Here is a 20,046-nt window from a genome sequence, read left to right as displayed (position 1 = left end):
GGGGCTGAGCGGGGGCAAAGTTTGGGGCCGGGCCGGGGCCGGGCCGGGGCCGAAGCGGGGCACGGGGGTGGCTGGGGTGGGAGCTGCGAGGCAAGTGTGAGCCGGTGTGTGTGTGTTAAAGAAGCGGAGCGTCACCGACACGGTCAGGCTCGGGGGGGGAGGGAGCAGCGCTGCCCCGGTGCCGAACCCAACGGGGGGAAGTTCTCCGTCAGGCGCCCTGGTACGAGGGGTGCCCCCCCCCCCCCCCTCCCGGCCGTGCAAGGGGTGAGCAGCCCCTGGGAACATCTTAAAAAAAATAATAAAAAAAAAATCTGAGCGAAAGGTAGCGAGACGCGCCCGGCTCTGAGCTTGAACACCCGCAGCGTGGAGCGGGGTGCGAGGCAGGATGGTGATGTTGGGGTTTTTAGGCGTGCGGGGGGTTGCGTTGGTAAGCGCCGGGGCGTGCGAGGGATACGTGAAGCTGGGAGCGACCCGGGCCTGAGGTATGGCAGGTGGAGGTTGTCCGCTGGAAAGAATCGTCCGTCAGATGTAAATAGTTCCGTGCCAGGGGAAGCTTTTCAGAGGTGTTCATCCGTGTTTTACAGATTCAGAGGAAGAACTGGGGTAAAGGGCCTACATGAGAGGGAGCAATGAACCGCTGAAGCAGCAGACAGCAGGTAAGAAAGCCAGGAATGAGCTGATGCTGAGTCAGGCTGTGCTTTTGTCCCTCTACTTGAATTTTTTTGACACTATCAAACCGCACAGTTGATAGTCAGTCCCTGTCTAAGGTGTTCTCTCCATTCAGGCAACACAAGCCTAAGGTCAGGGCTGCAAATGAAATGGGAGTAAACCCTGAAGAATTCAGTAAGAGTCCCTCAGAGGAAGACTTCAGTTAAGACTAGTGCTCTGTACATGAGATCTAAAGAAGCTGAAGTAGCTGTATTCTCTGCATAATTACAAGAGGTCTGAGCCAGAGTCGCGGTGACATCCTGATCGCTTTTCTGAAGATCCTGCTCTTGCAATCACTGCAGTGTCAGAGTTAGGTAATTCTAGCGACCCTCTGTTCTGTTGGGTTATTTCTTCTACCACGTTGTGTTTTCCACCCATATTTAACCAATCCAGTGACAATGGTGCAGGTGTGTTGCTGGCAGCTAACAGCTTGGTCCTTTAAATTTTCCATCCCTTTCACTTGTCAAGTCACTTTAATACAATTCCTTCGTCTTTTCTCCACTTTTAGTGGATCACTGCAGAAAATGTGTGTGTCCCAACAGTGCTTTGCGTCCAGTGCTTTTCAGCTTCTGGATGTTGAATCAACATTTAAGCCAGCAGGTCCTAGCTGCGGTAATCAGAAGCTCTGATTCTCACCAGGCACCCAGTGCTCTTGAAGTTGTGGGAATGCATTTCAGAAGGGCCAGCGGGGTTCAAAAGTGCAACCTATGACCATCTTCATCTTTAATATTAACAGGACATTGGGTCAGGAGGGGATGTGTTGCAAGCAAAGACCCGTTGACTCTTCAAAACAGCTTTTTGAACCAAAGATGACCTTGCATTCTTTTTCAGTGTTTCAAGTAGTTTGTTGGCTGCTGATAAGTCACTTGCTTTGCAGCTTTCAAATCCTGGATTCTTATCTTCCCCAACCACTCTAAGTACAACCATGTGGCACGGTATTTAGGGAGAGTATGAAATAAACTATACCTTCGAAAGAGGAGTAGTCCTTTGCAAGTCTGCTCCTTTTTGTCCCAGAGCGGGAGACATAAAGGTGGGCAGGATGATGGATGTCAGTGCTGGTGTGAACGGTACCAGAGCTGGCTTGGAGAAAGGATTTGTGGAGGACGACGTGGTGTATAAAGTGCTTTTAAAAAGGTAAAGCATGCCTAACTGTTTCAACAGTAGCAAAATAAGCAAGATTCAGTAAGGTGTGACTATATTTTTTGGCAGTTGTTTGACATATATTTGATGTTTGTGGGTCCTGGAAGCTGATGATTTTTCCAAAGATGAGCTTCCTAACCTGCTGAGATGTCTGCTACGTTTTAAGATGGGTCTACTGAAAACTGGACCCTGAAAATTCCATACATCACCGCATCTACAGCCTGGTCCCGAGAAATAATTCTGGAGGTTAGGTCATAACAAATAACCATCTTGCGTCCTTGTTAGCAAGAGCCGAACTTTACAGTGCAGTGTGACAAGAATAATGTTGTACTTTGTCTGCCTTTCGTGTTGCTGGGAGAAATGCTACATGTAGGAGTCTCAAATGAGCCTGCATGTGATACTGATTGAGGGCAGGATTCCTCCACTAAGAAAGGAAGATTGTACTTGATACCTTTTTTACTCCTCTCTGCTCTTTTGACCAGTGTTGTCAGGAATGGGAATTTGCATAATGAGTGGAGCAGACTTCCTTGGCTGTTGGACTTGGTTGATCCTTTGCAAGTAACTTAAGGTCCTGAAGCTCTCCTAGCGTGAAAGCTTTGTTTGGGAAGATGTCCCCTTTGTGTGTGACACCTCGAGCGTTTCTGCCAGCTGTGTATTTCAAGTCACTAGTAACTGGAAAAATATGGTTCTCTCTAATACCCGTTTTACACAGGAGTGCAAAGGAACTGCGTGCATAATCTATGCAAATAGGGCTAATGCCGTAGGCAAGAAACTGCCTATCATGTTTCCCTGCCAGTTCCCCTACCTGAGGGCTTTTTCCTAACTCTAGACTGGCTGGGTCTGTACCAGAAGTAGGAAGAATGTTACTTTTCAAAACTGAAGTACCTTTACAGCAGCTTGGAGGGGAATGATGGCCAGAATGTTAAACTCTGAGGTGGGATATCTAGTATCTGCCAGAGATTGTGTGAATGTGTTCAGATCATTCCTGTTCCTCACTCTTCATTTTTCGGTTGAAAAATTCCTGCCCCATCTTAGTTTTTAAGATAACCTCATGTCCAAAGCTGACTTCAAAGTGAAGTAGACTCCTGCATGTTCCACTGACCTGCAAGTGCTGTAGCACGATGAAATTGCTGTGGAGTCTAAGTCAGGCCCTGTCATCTTTAAGGCAAGTGGCCACTCTGAGACCCCCCTTTCTTCCCTTCCCAGGAGCTGTTTCCTGTTTCCACAGCTTGTAATGCTTTATCCGGCTGAATCTTTACGACTTAAATTAATCTTTTCTCTTTTGTGCCCCCTTGTTTGTTCCCAGACTAGGAAATTATTCCCTTTGTTGCCCGGATGTTCGTTTATGGTCCCATTGCTAGTATGCTCAGGCAGAGAAGGCCGAGAGCAGCAAGCAGCTCGCAGGCTGTCTCGTAGTCAGAATGCCGAGAGCCACCCTCTCTGGAGTGTCCTCTTGGGAGCAGTGCTTAGGAAGGAGATAGCGTGGAAGGCCGTGTAGGAGTGAGAGCAGCACTGCAATGGTTGGAATGCAGGATAAGCATCACTTGGGTGGGCTCAGTTTCCTCCGCTTTTCAACGGTGCTGGCTGCCAAGTTTGAGGAAGACTGCTGCGTAGAGGTGAAGAAACTGGAATGTGTTCTTCAGTTGAGGTGAACGCAATTCAGTAAAACTGATAGGCATCAAACTGAGTAATGATTTTAAAGTATTTTCACATGATGTCTAATCTGTGGAAATTCGCTACCACATAATAGCACTGAGGCTAAGAGCTGAGCGGGATTCAGAAGAGATCAAGCATTTATACAAATGGAAATGTTCAGACTTGCTTTCGCTAAAGAATTTGTTTCAGAAGGCATATTTTTCAGACATAACCCAATCTCTAACAGGCAAAGGTTAGAAAAAGGGGCAATTCGTTCCATAATTGTCCACTCGGGCTTCTTGCTTTATCTTCTAAACCACCTAGTATTGGCCTGTGTCAGAGGCAAGGTATTGAATCACGCTTACTTACTATTTTATTTGCCCATTAACCTTTCCTTTTGTGATACCTACATCTAGAAAAAGGCACCCCCGCTGCTCTGGTTAGGGCTGGTAGTTGAGGATTTTAAGCTGGTGGAGAGTGGGCTGCTTGGAAAGATAATGCAGTCTGTAGGTGAGGGCTGTCTTATTCATGAATGCGAAGGCAGGTAAGTACTGTCTCTTTACTCCAAGTGTTCAGACGAAGCAATTTGTGCTCCCTGCCTTCGCTTCTAAGCAGGAAGAGTGCGCGTGGAGTTTGGCCTTTCCACGTTGCAGTCTTGTAGTGGACTTTAGTCCTTAAGGTGGCTGGCAGGAGACTTTAAGGCTATTCGGGTGAGATCCAGTATGTTGTAGTACGAGCCTCAACTTAGTGGTGTTTGGGAAAACACAGCCTGTGTCCTGCAGTCTTGTCCAATCCACGTTGAGGATCAGGAGGATCAGCAGTGCTGCGTGGTCACACGGGCATGAATTTGGTTTGCTGGATAGGCCGATAAAGGTCAGTGGCAGTTGTATGGAAATACATGTAAGAGGGTGTTTGTAATATCTGCCTAAATGCAAGGGGAACTCCTGGAGATAATTGCAGACCGGGAGGATTTTCAGAGCTAGGAGCAGGTCTTTCAAACGCTGAGATCTCTGTGTGGATACCCTCCTTATGGGCTGGTCTGGAACAACGTGTGCTCCAGGGCACAACGTAACCCTTCTGTGGCAGGTGTAACTCCTGTGAGTAAAGGGTTACTGGCTTTCACAAAGGTTGTGTGGTACTGAGAGAATAAAGATTAAAAAGTGAAATGGTTCGGGATCGGGAAGTAAGGTTTTAAGGTTTTCTGCAAAGGTTGGGCTAGTTTTTAGGTGCAGGGGTTCTGACCTGCTGCTAGTGGCAAGGGGGAACTGGCTTACATGTCTGATTTCTAGGGGTCAGCAAATTCAGAACTGAGAGTCCAGTGTGACTACTGGGTCTTTGGTTGAGTTCTGTATTTGTATTCTGTCCATGCAATAAAGCTGCTTTTGGCAGTATAGAGATCCTAACAGTGGATTTCCGTACTCTTGTGCTTAAAGTCTCAGTTATCCAGCTGCATTCAGGTAATGCTCATGTGGATGGTTCTGAAATCAAAAGTGACAGATGGGGTAGTTTCTCTGACTATTGGGGAATTATACTTAGGCTCATAAAAAGCCTTAGGCGAGTTTTACTTCATAGCATTTGTTTCAAAAGAATATAAGTTATTTTCCCAAGACAATAATTAGATAATTATTGTGGCAGTGAGATTTTCGACCATTATTTTAGCATATGCTACTCAGGGTAACTTTTCAGACCCAGGAATGTCTCGCTGCGCAAACTCTCTGCAGTTCCCAAAGACGCCTTGCTTCATTGTCTCCTAAATCAGATTTCATCCTGCAGCTTTGCTGTTCATTAGCGAGGGCTCTGCTGCTGCTTGATGGGGAAGTTAAAAATATTCTGGGGAGGTGATTTGAAATCTGGTTAATCTCAAATGAGTGAAAAGTGATTGCAGTTGATTCTGCTGTTCTGGTTTTTTATTGTTTTTTTTGATACATCTTATTTATTGCCTTTTCCTTATTTAAGGGTTCTTCCCCCTTCCATTTTATTGTCGGTGATCATGTCAAATGGGGAAAAGTAATGGAAAATGGCAGGATATTTGTTTAAATTCGAGTTGTTTTAAGTAACCTTCCTTAGAATGGACTTCAAGTTCACTTCCTACCTTCATTTTTCTGAGCAGAAAGCATCTCATGTGCTGAAGTATGCAAGCTGTTTCTTGAACTTCTGGAATTGAGTTTCTAAGCATTGCTTGCGCTATGGTTAATACGAGGAAGTGAAAACTTTGAGAAGGATTTCCTCAGCTAGCTGCATTTTGGTAGCAAATACACTCTTAGCAGATGTCTGTGTAGGCGCTCAGTCCTCTTTCTTCTGGGTCTAGCAAGGAGTGTCATTTTGGGGAAACTTCTGATACCAGGCTGGATTGACTCCTGAAAGCAAGTCACCCTGGCCAGACTGCCTAATTTCTGTAGAACCTACTCGTAAGTGTATCTGTTTTTTCCTCATGTGATGATGCCTTTGTAATAGGTTCCTGGGTGAGTCTGAAATGGCTATAACAGGATTCAGTGTCGTCAAGGCTCCGGCTGGATGGAGAGAACTGTATTACTCTGCAGCTCCGGAGATGATTTACTACCCGACTGACAACTTGCAATATAAACATTAGTCCAAGCATGATCTTGTCCCAAAACCCCGCCTACGCAGGGAGCCAGGAGTCTTCCTGCCACGCGCCATAAATCGTTTACGGTTTGCTCATTCCCGTGCATTTGAAAAACAGCTGTGTAGTGGGGATTAGCAGTTTGCAGAAGGCCCGTGCGGGGCTAAATTAGGGTCTCTTGCCCTGGTGGTGAATACCGGTAATGGAATAGCAGGAGTGCTTCTCTGCAGTGGAAGGCAATTTACTCGGGGAATGGGGGTGGGTGCAGGGAATCCGTGAGGGTACAGCAGCCGAGGGAGAGCGTTGGATTGCAGAGCTCCAATTGGAGCTCACATGCCTGACTGATAGCTGCCCAGCATGGTGGGGGATGGAAAAATTAATTGTAAGATGCGTTTGTTTTTTTAATGTTACTCATGTATTTCTATTTATTATGTGTGCATACATACAAAAATATAAACGTAACATACATCGTATGTACAAAATGCAAGCAGACTACTTTTGTCTCTTAGGAGCTGAAGGGCTTTACAGGGTTTATTTATTTATTTAATTAGCGTGTGTGTGAAGAGTGGTTTCCCCTTTGTTAGCCCGTGGTGGCAGAATTTGATTATAGGAGGGCATCTGGGGCTTCACAGCTAACCTGAAGCCTTTAGGAAAAGTTTTACGATGCCACCTGGATTTATTACAGCTCTGGAATTTCAGCTCCCAAAGACAAACTATTTTTGTGCTGTCTGCGATAATTTAAATTACCTCCAGGAGCTTCTAATGACTAACTTGTGCTTATGGTGAAACCTCCCATTTTTCCAAACCCTAGGAGCACGATGTGTTTCATAACTCGACATGTATTGATGCTCCTACATCAGTGCCGAGTATGTCGGAGCCTAAAGCCAGTCGGTGCCTTAAGGCTGTGTGTAATAAGGAGAACATTCAGACTTTGCTGTACAAATGAGACCAGATAATGGAGTTCAGATACCTCCTGCGTGCTGGGTGACAGACCAGCTGCTGAGTAATGCAGATATAAGTAGTTCGTTCATAGCCGGGTTGGTGTCTCCATCCACAAATCCTCTCTTGGGTGGGTTGGGTAAGAATCTGGGTGGAATGTGTCACCGAGGCACCCCCTTCCAGACGCATCAGCTGAATGCAAGGGCTTCCAGGCTATATCATAAGCATCCAGGGGGCCACCGGCAGAGAAAATGGGCTCTGGGTAAAGCAGGTGACTTGTTTCCAGAATGACAAAGTTAGAAAGGTTCTCACTGTTCTGTTGAAGCTGCTGCACGGCATCCCTCGGAAATAGGAACATCTTCCTGGAGCTTCCTGCCTTGCTCTCCTCTTCCATTGATCTGGGGAGAGCAGCTGGAAGGGCTCATCCTAGCCTTGTCTGAGCCTAGGAGTTGCCTCCCGTTTTTATTTTTCTTTAATTCCTTTTGGTAAAAGGCTGTGCAGTCTGTTTGATTTCTTGTGCCTTGCCGAGATGGAGGCCAGATAGTACCAAATAAGTTTGTGGCTGTTTGTGTGGGCATTTGAGATCTGGAAGGCACCTGCTAATGAGCTGTAGGTCATTCCGTGTCAGATTGGCTAAGTTTCCATCAAGCCGGTTCTTTGTTGCGGCAGTGCGTACGGACTGTGTATGTTTGGGGATTCCTCTTATCTTGCTCGGATGCAGAGGGTTTTCCTCCCGTTTGCTGCCTCCTCGCTCCCCACAAGAAGAAGAATTGCCCGACTCTGGAGAGCTCTTAACTTAGAGATTCAATCAGGTGCTTTGCTCTTGCTTGTATAGGCTTTCCAGATATACACAGAGTGTTAGAGGGGCGTGGGTACGCGATCGTATTTTGAGCTTTCCCTCCTTGGTGCTGTTTTCGATGCTGCTGGTGGAATTCACCTTCCCCTCTGCCTGGGAACTGCCGGGAGGGAGTTGCTGTCACCCAGAGCAAAGCTCAGCCTGATGCCTCAAGCCCTTACCCCTCGGGGCGAGGACTTTGCCCAGCTTCCACAGGCAGCAGGCTGTTTGTTTGTGAGCTTGTATCACCCGAATCTGCTGGGTTAGGCCTGAAGGGAACGGTTCAGGGCAGTGGAAATCGTGACCCACAGTCGCTGAAACAGGGGAGGGAAGAATAGAGCTAGCCGTACAGTTAACTCTCCCCCCCCCCCTTCTTTTTTCTGTTTCCTCACCTGCCCAGCTGTGTAGTAGGTTAGCAGTACGTGTCTGTTCTTATTCTTATGAAAGTAGACTTTGTTCTCTGAAGACTGCTAATCATGCCCCATGGGGGTGTAATCAGTTATAAGGTATTTAATACGGTGCAGGCGGGAACAGGCCGCCTGGCCGAGCTGGCAGATTGCAACACTACGGTTATAAAGGGCCCCTTTCCCCCACTCACCCGCCCACCGGTGGCAGGGTGAGGGCTGTACCTTGAAAATAAAGGAAAATAAAGCTCTGGTGGGGGCAGGGAGAGGAGAGGCTGAAGGGGAAGCTCCTATTCCGGGAACCGGGCCGGTGGCAATGCTCTGAGAGCCGTGGCCACGGCGGGTTGTGCTGTCGAGGCTTGCGGGAGTTCGGTGCAGTCGCCGTCGAAGTGGATTGCAGGGGAACGGCCCTTGGCAGCCTGCAGAGCAGCAGGGGCTGCCGTCCTCTCGGGATTGGGTTTTCTTGTGGTGGCTGGGGTTGGGGAGGTATGGGGTGGTTAGAGCTGGAGAGGCCCTTTCTCCTGCATACGGTGATTTAGACACCTAAGCTGGTTGGGTGCTTTTGTAAATCCTGCCAGGCTTCTATTTATATCTTCGGATATAAATCTATTGGTAAATCTAGCCTTTCATGCCTCTTTCTTCCCAGTGCTGGTGCTGGTGCAGCAGCCTGCCTTCCTGGCTTGGGAGGGAGTAGGTGGCTCGAGGCCTTGAATTTTAATGGGCACGGGAAAGTCTGTTGGACCTCATCTGGCCTGGTCTTGTTACCTAATACCAGGCCGTTCCCCTCAGCGAGGGCCTTGAAATGCACGTGTAGGGTGTGGAACAGCTGGGCCACAGCCTCATAAACCATCCCTGCTCTGGCAGCTTGCTAGATGCATCGGCGTGTTCCCGGAGCTTGCGGCTACGCTGACCTTGCCCCTTCCAGGTTCCCCAGAGATCAGAGCCTTTCAGCCCTTCTGGAGCTCTTTGAATCTGCTGATGCTGCTCTGTGCACTGACAGCACAGGGCTCCCTCCGTGCGTGTGCTCTTTGCTTCTTGGAAAGTAGAAGGGAATGTCTGCTCTGCTGTATCAGCTCGTGTTGTACAGTTTCTGACATTTTTCCTTTAGAAATCCTGCTCCTTTCTGGCATCCCTGTGCTCTGCTGAAGTTGAGAACACACTTTGTGTAGCCCAGCAGCTAGGAGCTCTCTTTGGTGACCTGGGGGATATTGGTATAGATTCAAGTGGGGTATATTCTTGCTACAGCGCTCATGGGAGCGTTGGCTTTCCTGCTGCGCGATGAGGGAACGCTGGCTAGTAAGTCTCACAGTTGTCCCTTAGCACTGGCTGATGGGTTTTTAGGTGGGGATTGGCATTTTATTGTGTCACACGGGGTAAGTGCAGGTTCAGAGCGTGAAGGATTCAGAACACAGCCTTCCTTTTATGGGCTTGAGTGCTGACAGCTTTACCTCCTGGTTCATCTTTTATCCCTTAGGAGTAACTTCCCGTTTAGTAACTGAATTCTTCGGAAAGCTTTTGGGACTTCCAGGAGCTTCCCATGAAAAAAGAGTGCTTTCTGACTAGAACCTACGGTGACTGTAAAAGAGTGAGGTCCTGGGACAAGAGGTTGCTTGTGTGTTGGATTTTTGTGCACTGAGTCTCTCGTGATCATGTAAGCGACCAGGTGTCCGTGCTGCTGGAGAGAAGGATGATGTACAGTGCAGATCAGGTCTGTTTCTGTGGGTAGGAGGGCAGTGTTTAAGGAAGGACTTTTTGCTAATGAGGAAGTGATTGCATCTGAGAGAAGCTGCTTGACTTCAGGCAGAGTGCTTTCCTTGGGGAGGAAAAATACCTGGACCCTTCCAAGCACCCCTGATGCGCGAAGTCAGCCTCCTGTTCAGCTCTGCCCCCTCGGCTCAGCAAGGCTCAGTGCTGTGTTCTCCCCTTCTCTTGTAGGAAAAGGCAGGGAAATTCCCTTCCCAGGCTACCGCGCAGCTCTCGGTTCCCACTCTGGCATGTGGTTACTTCCAGCCCTGCTGATGGCTCTTCACATCCCCGCACCACGCACCAGGTAGCCCTGCTGCCTCGCTCTGGGGCTTTTTTTCCGTGGCTCGAAGTCTCCTGGAGGACTCGAGGAGGCCCCACGGAAGAGTTTGAGGCCGAGGCTGTCATCGGGGTCCTGGCAGTGGCAGGGCTGGCGTGCGTGGGGAGCGTGGCGGGTGTCAGCCTGGCGGGTGTGTGGGCTTGCTGCTTGTTTTCCTTCCCTGCCCGGTGAGGAATGCGATGTGTTTGCCTTCCTTGGCCTGTGGTTGCAGCCACATTCCTGCGCTGGGAGTCAGCGCGGCGCGGCGTGCTGTTCATGCCCCCTGGCTACATGCTTTCAGCTCCACATCAAAGGTGTGTTTGGTGTGTAGCTTGTGCCATTCCTGGCCACACCTGGTGGCCTGCAGGCATGCAGGAGGTGGAGTCTGGCTGTGTTTGCAGATGGCATTCAGGGTTCAGACTTCTTGCTTGTGGAGAGGCTGGAGCTGAGTCCATGCTAAACAACCCCAGGAATGCAGCGGGAGAGCTGAGCGGCACAGTCACTCCAGGGGCATGTCCTAGCAGCAATGTTTCCTTTATAGCTGCAGCAAAATAATTCATGCCTGCTCCTCCAAAGGAACTGGCTGTTTGCTCGGGTGTGTTGTAGGGTTTAATTTACACCGATAAGGCCAATTAAGGTTGGCTTGTCCCCCTGCAGCCTGTATGCTCTTCGGAATCAGCAACGATTGAGTGACTCGTGCCATCGAGCTGTGCTCGGTACAAACCGTGCACAAAATGTCTGCCCAGAGGTGGAATGGGCCCAGGATTTAAGCTGGGCAGGAGTGCTTCCCCCCCAGTCAGTGGGATAAATGTTCTTACACGTATATGCTGCAGCTTGACTGCCCCAGCTTCTTCTGGAGAAGCCTTCCTCTTCTGACTAGTACCTCAAGAGATGAGCGCTGGAAGCTTGGTGAGGGATGGCGGGTCAGGATGCAGATGCATTATTTTGGGATCCTTGCCGGGATACCTGAGAGAAACAGGCAGTAAGTTTTGCATGTCGCTGTCGTAGGAGCCATCCCAGCCCTATTTACAAAGGTCTTTTGTTTGTCAGGCTTGGGGAAAAAATGGTCTCTATTGTCAGTGTCAATCCGAGTATGGGCGCCTTGTGAGCAAGGTTTGTGGGAAGAACAGCGGAACATCTTTTGTGTCCTGCTGTAAACTCTGAGCTTTTCAGCTCATTAGCCAGTTTGCTTTGATCTTCCAGTCTTGCAGTTCCCCTTCTGGCAATTTCTAGCAGCCTTCAGTTCTCTGACCAGCCAGTCATCTCCGTATTCGAGTTCATCCTCTGCAGAAGACCTCCCTACTGCCATCCTTAGCCAGCAACAGGCATGAAAGAACTGACGCTTGGTAGTCCTCTGCCTTTATAGCATCGCTTTTACTTTTTGGCCAGGGCCACAATCTCTGGATCAGTTGCTGCAGAGCTACTGTTACCAGAGTGGTCCATGCCACTGTCTCTTAGGAAACGTACACGGCTTTTAAAAGCAGGATCGCAGTGGTGGGTGATTAGGGGGATGTTACTTGTTGCAAAAGACTATGGTGATTGCAAATAATTTCCAGTCCTTTCACATTGGACTCTCTTCTCCCCTGATTTTATGTAAACTACGCATTTTATTTCAAACAAGTGGCCGCTGACTCTGTACCTTCCTTTTAAGACTTGGGCGTTAAGGAGAAAGTGTGTTGCTTGAATATTTGCTTTCCTTCCTCTGTTCTGCGATGCCAAATTCAACAGTATATCCTGTGGCAACATGAAGTGGAACAAAATATAAATAGGTCTGAAACAGGATTATGTGGAAAGTTATTGATTGAACGTTTAAGTGTATATAATCATTGTGTCTTTCAGCTTTGTCATGCAACATGGGCAACTGCTGCAAAAATGGAGATCTTGCTTAGCAGCAGGAGCAATATTTAATCCAACTTTCTGGTTGCCAGGAAAGGAGTGAGGCTGATTCTTGGTCTTTTGCTTCCCCGTCAGTGAGTTTTAATATGTTGAGGAAAGAAAGTTGGTTCAGCTTCCCTGCTGGCCTTCAGGAAACGTGTAGGAATCCAGGTCTCTGTGCTGCAGTGTCCAGTCCCCAGCACCTCTGCCTGGGAGATGTGCTCCTCTGGCTAGAGCAGGAACCTTCACCGAGCAGCTACATCTCCCCCTGCTGGGACAGGGACCAGAAAACAGGGCTGCGGCCTGAGAGTGAAATAACAGGAATTGTTCTGATCCTGGAGCGCCTTGAGCCAGCAGCAGGTGTGGTGTTCCTCCAGTCGAGACATTCCTTAGGCCAGAGTCACGGGCTCTAGAGCCCAGCTCTTGTAGCTGCATGAAGCAGAGGGCATGAGCCAACAGCTTGCTGTCGGCGCTGGACAAACACCTCCTCACATCTGCCTGGCAGTACGCTGGCATTCCTCCACTCGCTTTGCCCTTAGATGAGTGGCGACCTGCTAGCGCTTTGGGTGGTTTCCTGTGATATCTCCCCCCCAAAAAATGAACACAGAACGTGGCAGTTTGCTTTCTTTAGGACGTCTGGTGCCAACCGTCTTCTCCTCTCAGAGCCCCTTGGGGGAGAGGTGAGCGGAGGTGCCGTCGCTTGCAGCGTGGCTGTTTCTTGTTCCCAGCTTGCTCTCTTGCTTACACGGGAGTCTGCGGGGAGCAGCCCTGTGGAGGTGAAGTGCTCGTCTCTGCTGCTGAAAAGGAGATGTTTTTCCATAACCTCAGAATAATTAACAGGCTTATACTATCCCAGGGGATAACAGTGGTAAAGCCCAGGCACTTCGGTTTTACAAGAGCAATGCCAGGCAGGGGATGTAGTGCTAGTCTGGACAAGCTGACCTTGCGGTAAAACAAAAGTGCCTGGCCTTGCTGCAATCGCCCTTTGGGACAATTCGTGCTCGTTATTACCTCCCGCAGAACAGCGCTGGTGTTAGCAACGATGACAAATGTGGAATGAGATGGTTGATGAGAGTGCTAACACTGCCCTGAGGACAGGCTGTGTCGGGAAGAACTGAAGCAACCCTGCGGGGGGGGGGGAAGGTGAAGCTTTGGGGTATAGGACGAGGGAGCGGGACAGCCAGTGGCTGCTGGTGACAGGCAGCCCCCTCGTGTACTTGTCTGTAGGGCGAGGGGTGGAGGTGCGGGTCCCCGCTGCTGCCGTTAGGGTCCTGCTGTTAAAAGGACCAGCTGGAGCCCCCGTGAACGGGAGGAGAAGGGTCATAGCCGGTTGCGTGCTTCGTACAGGTCACCAGTGAAAGATGGGTGGGTGGATCTGTTTGCTTTTCCTAAACTGGATTAAACGGTGGAGTATCGCTGTGACTGAACTCTCAGAATAAAATCGTTCAGCAGTGCAGTGGTGCTGAAGGCTAAGGGAGTCACTTAAAGCAAATCAAATCAAAAAACCTAAAATAAATGAGGCAAACTGAGGCAGATTAACTCCAGGGCCACGCCACAAAAAAAGAGAGGAGATGCTGCAGGGTTACGTTCTGCTTCAGGAGCCACGCTGCGCTATTGTTTACGGAGTTGAGACAGGTTTTGTGCCCGTTCCTGCCCTTGGCTCAGGCCCTAAATCTGCTAGGCCCTAAGCATGTTTTTGAAAGCAGCCTCCCCTCCTTGTTCGTGCTTCGTGGCCTGTTGAGACTGCTGCTGCCAGCGCGTAGGCGCGGGGGCTCCGGCACACCGAATGGCGCCCGGCTGCAGAGGCCAGGTGGAGGTCGATGGGGAGTGCTCGGTGCGGGCACCGGCGGAGGAAACGGCCGTGACTCGGGTTAGCTGGGGGACAGCCGTGCCTGGTAGGAAGCGTGCTTCCCCATAACTTCTGGGCAGGGAAAGTGGCAGGGTGGGAGAAGGCGGTGAACGCCTTCCTCTTTTCTGTCTGCGGCTGGATGGGTTCGTTGCCCTAACGCCACTTCTCTTCCTCTCAGTGCTGCGCTGCTTTTCTCTGGCAGCTCATAAAGAGCTGTGGGTGAAGCAAGGATCAGAGTGGTTGAAGGAAGAACGACCTCCCACTATCCTTACCCAGTGCTGGAGTCTGTAATTTTACTTCGTTCTACTGACTGCTGTCTGCGTTCAGTGCTGAAGACATCATAAAATATTTCCGTGCTAGAAGATTTTCTCTGATAAATAGCACAGAGGATGGCTCAAGTTTCCATGGCAATGCTTCTGAATGTGCTTCTGTGTCACCAAAGAAAGGGGGACTTTGAGTTGACTAAGGTTTGAAGGTTTTCCCTGAGAAAAGGGAACGGTGGTGAGATTGCATGTTAGTTGTTTGCCTGCCTTTGGGTAGTGCCTCTGATATATAATCTGGAGAAAGAGGAAGCTGACATTTGGCTAATGGCAGGGATGGACTGTGTCGCGCAGACTACAGCTGGACTCCTGGCCGTGCTTAACTGTTCAGCTACAGATGCAGCTGCACAATCACACAACAGCTAAGCCTGTACCATTCTCTGCCTCTCACATCTGACCATCTGCTAGGGAAAAGCTAATTAAACCAAAGCGATTCTTGCTGGGATTAAACCCTAGCAGCGGAGAAAATTGAGAATAGTACCACTATTGTTCTCCCACTGCTGGATCAGGATAGCTGCTTTATTTGTGTTTGTAAAGAATTGCAGCCTATTCAACTCGTTGCTGTCAGGTAGGTGTTCAGCTCATGCACTTTCCTTCTCCTTTCTACCCCAGATCACTCCTGGTTTAGGTGCAAGAAATAAGGCTGCCTTGCTGAATTTTCTTGCGCTTCCATTTTTTATGACAGCTGAGGCTGTTTTTCTTTTACGTGGGATTTCATGCAAATACAGCACACAAAGCTGTTTTCTCTCCTGGTGCCTCTATTTCTTTATTAGTAGAAATTGCTCCTGTCTTGCACAGTGCATGCAAGTACGGTGAGTGTGAATCCTAGCTTTGGTATTGGGGACGCGTAACCTCGTAATTGCTAGAAGCAACTAGTATGAATCTGAGATATGAGACCAAGTAGTTTAATGGGAAAATGTACCTGCAGCCCTTGGAGAGCTTAAATTTCAGTCTCGTAAAATAGAAAATGTGGAAGTGTAGTTCCCTTAGCAACTGAACTCTTGCATGTACCTACAGCCCGTGTTACCATGGGATGAGGGCTTCAAAATAGCTCTTTGCAAAAAAAATAATAAATTAAGTGAACTGGAAACTCTGGTTGATTTCAGTGCTGCTCCTGAAACTCGGCAGAAGTGACAGCTCACCCTGTTGTCCAGGGCTGTGGCACAGTTACTTTGATGGCTGATGAGGGATTTAGTTCTCTGCAAGGGGCTCAGAGTGTGTTTTCCATTTATCTTTGTGTTCTGAACAGGGAAAACTTGTTGCACTGGGGAGGTAGTGGCCCCAGGAGAAGGCAGTGACAAGCAGTGAAGGTTGTGTTGCTGGAGTGGATGTGAGGAAGGTTGGAGTGAGCTCAGAGACCACACTGGAGAAGCCCGTAGAGATGAAAGTGAGAGCACAAAAAGGATGAAGATAAATTAAGTCTTGATGCTCGGGGAGAAACGGTTCAGATAGTTAAAAGTTGAGGAGTGAGGGGAAAAAAATGGTAATTTTGGAATTGCTGGAATTTAACGTTGACAAATTTGTTTCGGGCGGAAATGCTATGGGAGCTGGAGAGGTGAGGGGTGACTTCAGGGTGTGGGTTTGCAGCACTGTGACTTCAGACTTGTTTTGTGTATGTGCTTACTCCAGCGTTAGCAGGAGAACCTCATACTTTCGTGGAAGAAGCGCAGTAGTAAGACCGTGCCTGGGGGCAACTAGCTGACATGCTCCAAAGAGTTTACTCAGATAAGCTGTTGGTGAGCCATACCTTTAGGAATGAGAGAGCGGGGAACATTCCCTTCCTGGTGTCTGAACTGTTGGACATCAGCAAGCAGAAGCTGTGTGGGTGTCTGGAAAGCAGGGTGCAGCACACGGCCTTGCTAGCACCCGGTGCCCCTTGCTTGGGGAGAATGGAGAAAGCTTCGTGCCATGCAGGTCTTGGCATCGTGGTGTTTGTCAAGTCCTGTAAATGTCAGTAACGTTAATACCGTAATATACCTCGAGTAGTGTGGTTAGCTTATATTGATCCTAAGAGAGAGATGCCATTCTCTGTTTTGTCTTGTTTTTTAAAAAAAACAAACAACGAAACCCTCTTAGGAAGCAGAAAAGGGCAAAAAGGGTTAACTGCAATATTGTTAAGGATTATGCCTTTGCAGGGAAGTTGTACTGATTTAACTTAATCAGATTAGAAGCAGTTGTGATTATATTAGTGCGGCATTCTTGTATAGGCATCCTTAATTTAGTTTGTCTTGTATCTATCTATTTAACTTAAGTTGATTCAACACAAAGTGCTCTTAAACTGAATTAAAAACATTTACCCAGGAGGGTTATACCACTTTACATTATTTTCTAACTCAATTGAATTTACTACAGTGTATATGTAGACGAAACCTTGGGGAGAAAGCTGCTCCTTTTTATTACTTGCTGAGCAGTTTGTCATGTTTGGCTGCGGCCGTGTGATCGTGGAATCAAAGAGCCTGTTGTGGCGCGTGTTGCTGGAGGATGGGCACTCTGAGCACTGCAGGCCTTCGTACAACTTGGGCATTCTTAGCCATCGTGGGCGATTAAAGTCATTGTTCCGCCTTATCAAATGGGGCTTTCTTTTCTAGCACAGGTGTGAACCCCCTGGAATATTATCTTGAGGTTGCTCCTCAGCCTGCCAATAAAAGTGCCTGCAGACCTGGTCTGCATGTTGTGCACGCACCAAAAGTAGCATTTCAAAGCCTTTTCAAATCTTTCGTGTTTTAAAGGACTCCGACGGCCGAGCAGGTTTGTGCTGGACTTTTCTACCGCTAGGCAGAGCTGGAGAGAAATTTCACGTAATTTAATGGTGCTTCCCGGACACCGTCTCACCCCAGTGTGCTCCTCCGTACAGTATGCGACTCAGCATGAACGGTGACTTCTGCACGACTCACGGCCAAGGAAGAAGTTACTACAGAAGCGCTGCAGGTGCCAGTTCTCTTTCCTATTGGAAAGGATGAATCTAGTTGATACATGTGAGTGAGGGCTCTACGGGAACAAAACTGACACGTGAATTACTCCACAAGACTGGCTGTGGTGGTAGCGTTTCAGAAAAAAGCTGACTGCTGTAAACACGGGTTTAATTTCTTGAAATTTGCTTTTGCCACCACCTGCACGCATCGGGGCTGTGCTGAAAGCCTCTGCAACCTAGTAAGTCCTCCGTAGGCTGGGTCACTGCAACAAACTTGTCCATCTGTCCTCTGTAAATTATGCAAATCGTGTGCTGTGCTCCATTGTCAGTCTGTGTGGGTACTGCCTGGTGTGTTGGCCATCTGTGCATTACTACAGCTCCTAGATGGAGGGTGTGTTCAGGAGCATATTGAGGCAAGCATATAGGTTGCAGTAACGGAGCATTTTCTAGCGTTGCTGTTTGTCTGCTAGAGGGATGGCTCAGTGACTTTCGGTCTCTGCAATTAAAGAATCGGAGGCCACAGCTTTCTCAGAATTTATGAACCCATAGGCTGAAACAAGAGGATTGCTGGGGGTCGGATGAGGCTTGAGGGGGAATACTTACAGGTGCTGAGAAGGCCACTTGTAGGTTGTTGAAAAATTTAAGTTGTTCCTAGTTTGTCCTAATCCGATGCCTTTTCATTGTATGCTTTAGGAAGGTAAGATAAGATTTTTTTTTCCTTTTCTTCCTCTCCTACACAGTGGAGGAATTGGCAGGGGAAGGGGATTCCTACATGTTGATTTTCTACAGAAATGTTCACCCACTCCCTCCTTCGCTTCTCTTCAATTGTTTGCTTAATGTAGCCATTCTCTAGTTTGTGACTGAGACAGAAAATGTGAGGCCATGGCTCCCCAGTTCCCCTCATGTCATCTCCCAGCTTCTGCCAGATAAATGTCGTTAGGTTTGCTTTTACTAGCAGGACCCACGTAGTTATTTTCAGGAACTTTTGAAAGTACTTCTAATCTCCATGAATAGTTTTCTCATGGCTGGGCATACATCTCATTAAATATCTAAGAAACATGCTCCAAAAGTCTTCCCATGGAAGATCTTAAAAGAAACCAGGTAAGAAGACAGAGTGGGGAAGGAAGTGAAATCTGAGGTGCAAAGATAACGGTGCTCAGGAAGTTTGCAGCCTAAACCACCTTGTGAGAGTTGAAAGGATCACCGAACAGACTAGAGATCAACCCACAGGGATCACTGAACAAACTAAACTGAATTCTGGTGCGTCAGCATTTCTCGGTGAGGGGCTCTCGTTAGCCCCTTGTGTAGATGTCAGCGCTAAAGGTGGCTTGGCAGGTGACCTTTTGCTGAGCTGGTTCTTGTGCGATTTCAGAGGTAGCCATTCAAGGTGATTATGCTCTTCTGTGCATTAGAAAGCTAGCGTTCATTTCCTGGTCAGAATCTCCCCTGGGTATTTTTATTCTCCATTAACATTCCTTCTGGGGATTGTATTTGGGTCCTTTGCTTCCTGTCCTGTTCCTGTTCAGATGTTAATCAGCTGTTGTGTTCTATTCCAGTTACGTGGGAGCGATGGTAGTGTTTCTTGGGCAATGCTGATCTGCTCTGGCTTTTATGAAAGGGTCGGGGAAGCTAAGCTGCTCTTAATGCAGTGACTAGAGTAGATGATCATGCATATTTAAGGTAGGGAGCGCAACTGAATTGGTGGGACTGGGGTCTTTGTATTGTAGAAAGATGGAGTAGGACTAAGAAAAGTGTGATTCTGAGATGTAAGAGACTTCCACAGGGTGCATGGTTACGACAGACACATGATATGTGCTGCCCAGTGGTATTTATATTCAGCCAGAACTATATAAGACTGTGGATTTCATTTACTTTGGAAATACGTTAGGTGCTAAGTAGGGTTTGTTACACGGCCTGTTGTTCAACAGCTAGCCCTATCCCTTTCTGTTGATATCTTTTGGAGTTTTTTCCTATGCAGGGAACAGAGATTTCTGCTTAGCAGTCAAGGTTAATTGGTATGAAAAAGCAGGAATGAGCAATAATCCTCCTGAAACTCAATTTTAATCCAAGAGTCACTATAATGCTATTACTCAGCTCTGAATCGTGAGCATTAACATGCAAGCAGAACTGAGAAGCAAGTTTCTGCACTGGGAGCTGTCATCCTTTTATTTTAAAATGAGCCTCAAAGTAAGTAGCAGCAGAATGGATCTGAACATATTTTTAATTGGAATTCCTTCCCTGAATGAAAAGCTCTCATTAAATGTTAAAGCGTCCTTTAATAACCTTGCAGTCCTTTTCCATTGTGCTTGGCACGAGCGGTCTACAGGGGCTGCTTTTAACTTCAGGCAGCTTGTTCTTCTGTCCCAGGCAAGACCTCTCGACGCAGTTTTTACATCACCTCTCTCTCTGATTAGCTGTCTCGATCAGGCTTACTGCAGCAGCTTCCCACATAATCTGGCTTGAGACACGCGGAGGCTAAGGTTGGCTCTGCCCATACGCACGGGAAGACAAGTGACAAGCCTCTCTTCTTTTCTTGCTTCTCGTGAGGCAAGCGAGGAGAAATTGTTGCCTCGTAAAGCGGGATGCGCCAATCTCCGGTGCTGGATCTGTGTTTGCGCTAAAGGTTGGCTGAAACAGCGTGAAGTTTCTGGGTTAGCTGTGATGATTAGCTGTGTGGCACAGGACAGTAGCAGCGATTATTTTTACACATGAGTACGTGATTGGAGTTTTTTTGGAGTACTCTGACTTGGCGATAGCCAATGAATGTTTCTGTAGTGTTGCTTTAGA

General features: G+C 48.1%; 2 long non-coding RNA genes across 2 annotated transcripts; both read left to right on the top strand.

Moving 5' to 3' along the window:
- LOC308192331 lies at positions 1–17,386 on the top strand. Its single transcript, XR_013948724.1, has 2 exons — positions 1–656; positions 17,078–17,386. It is a non-coding gene; the product is annotated as an uncharacterized lncRNA (long non-coding RNA).
- On the top strand, positions 663–1,687 carry LOC308192332. The gene is made up of 2 exons (XR_013948725.1): positions 663–1,022; positions 1,217–1,687. It is a non-coding gene; the product is annotated as an uncharacterized lncRNA (long non-coding RNA).
- Positions 17,387–20,046: the final 2,660 nt, after the last annotated feature.

Source organism: Anser brachyrhynchus (genome assembly GCF_964034855.1).
Source record: "Anser brachyrhynchus genome assembly, chromosome: 3".
Lineage (NCBI taxonomy): Eukaryota > Metazoa > Chordata > Aves > Anseriformes > Anatidae > Anser > Anser brachyrhynchus.
Note: the sequence above shows the minus strand (reverse complement) of the source record. Positions and strands in the feature narration are given on the sequence as shown.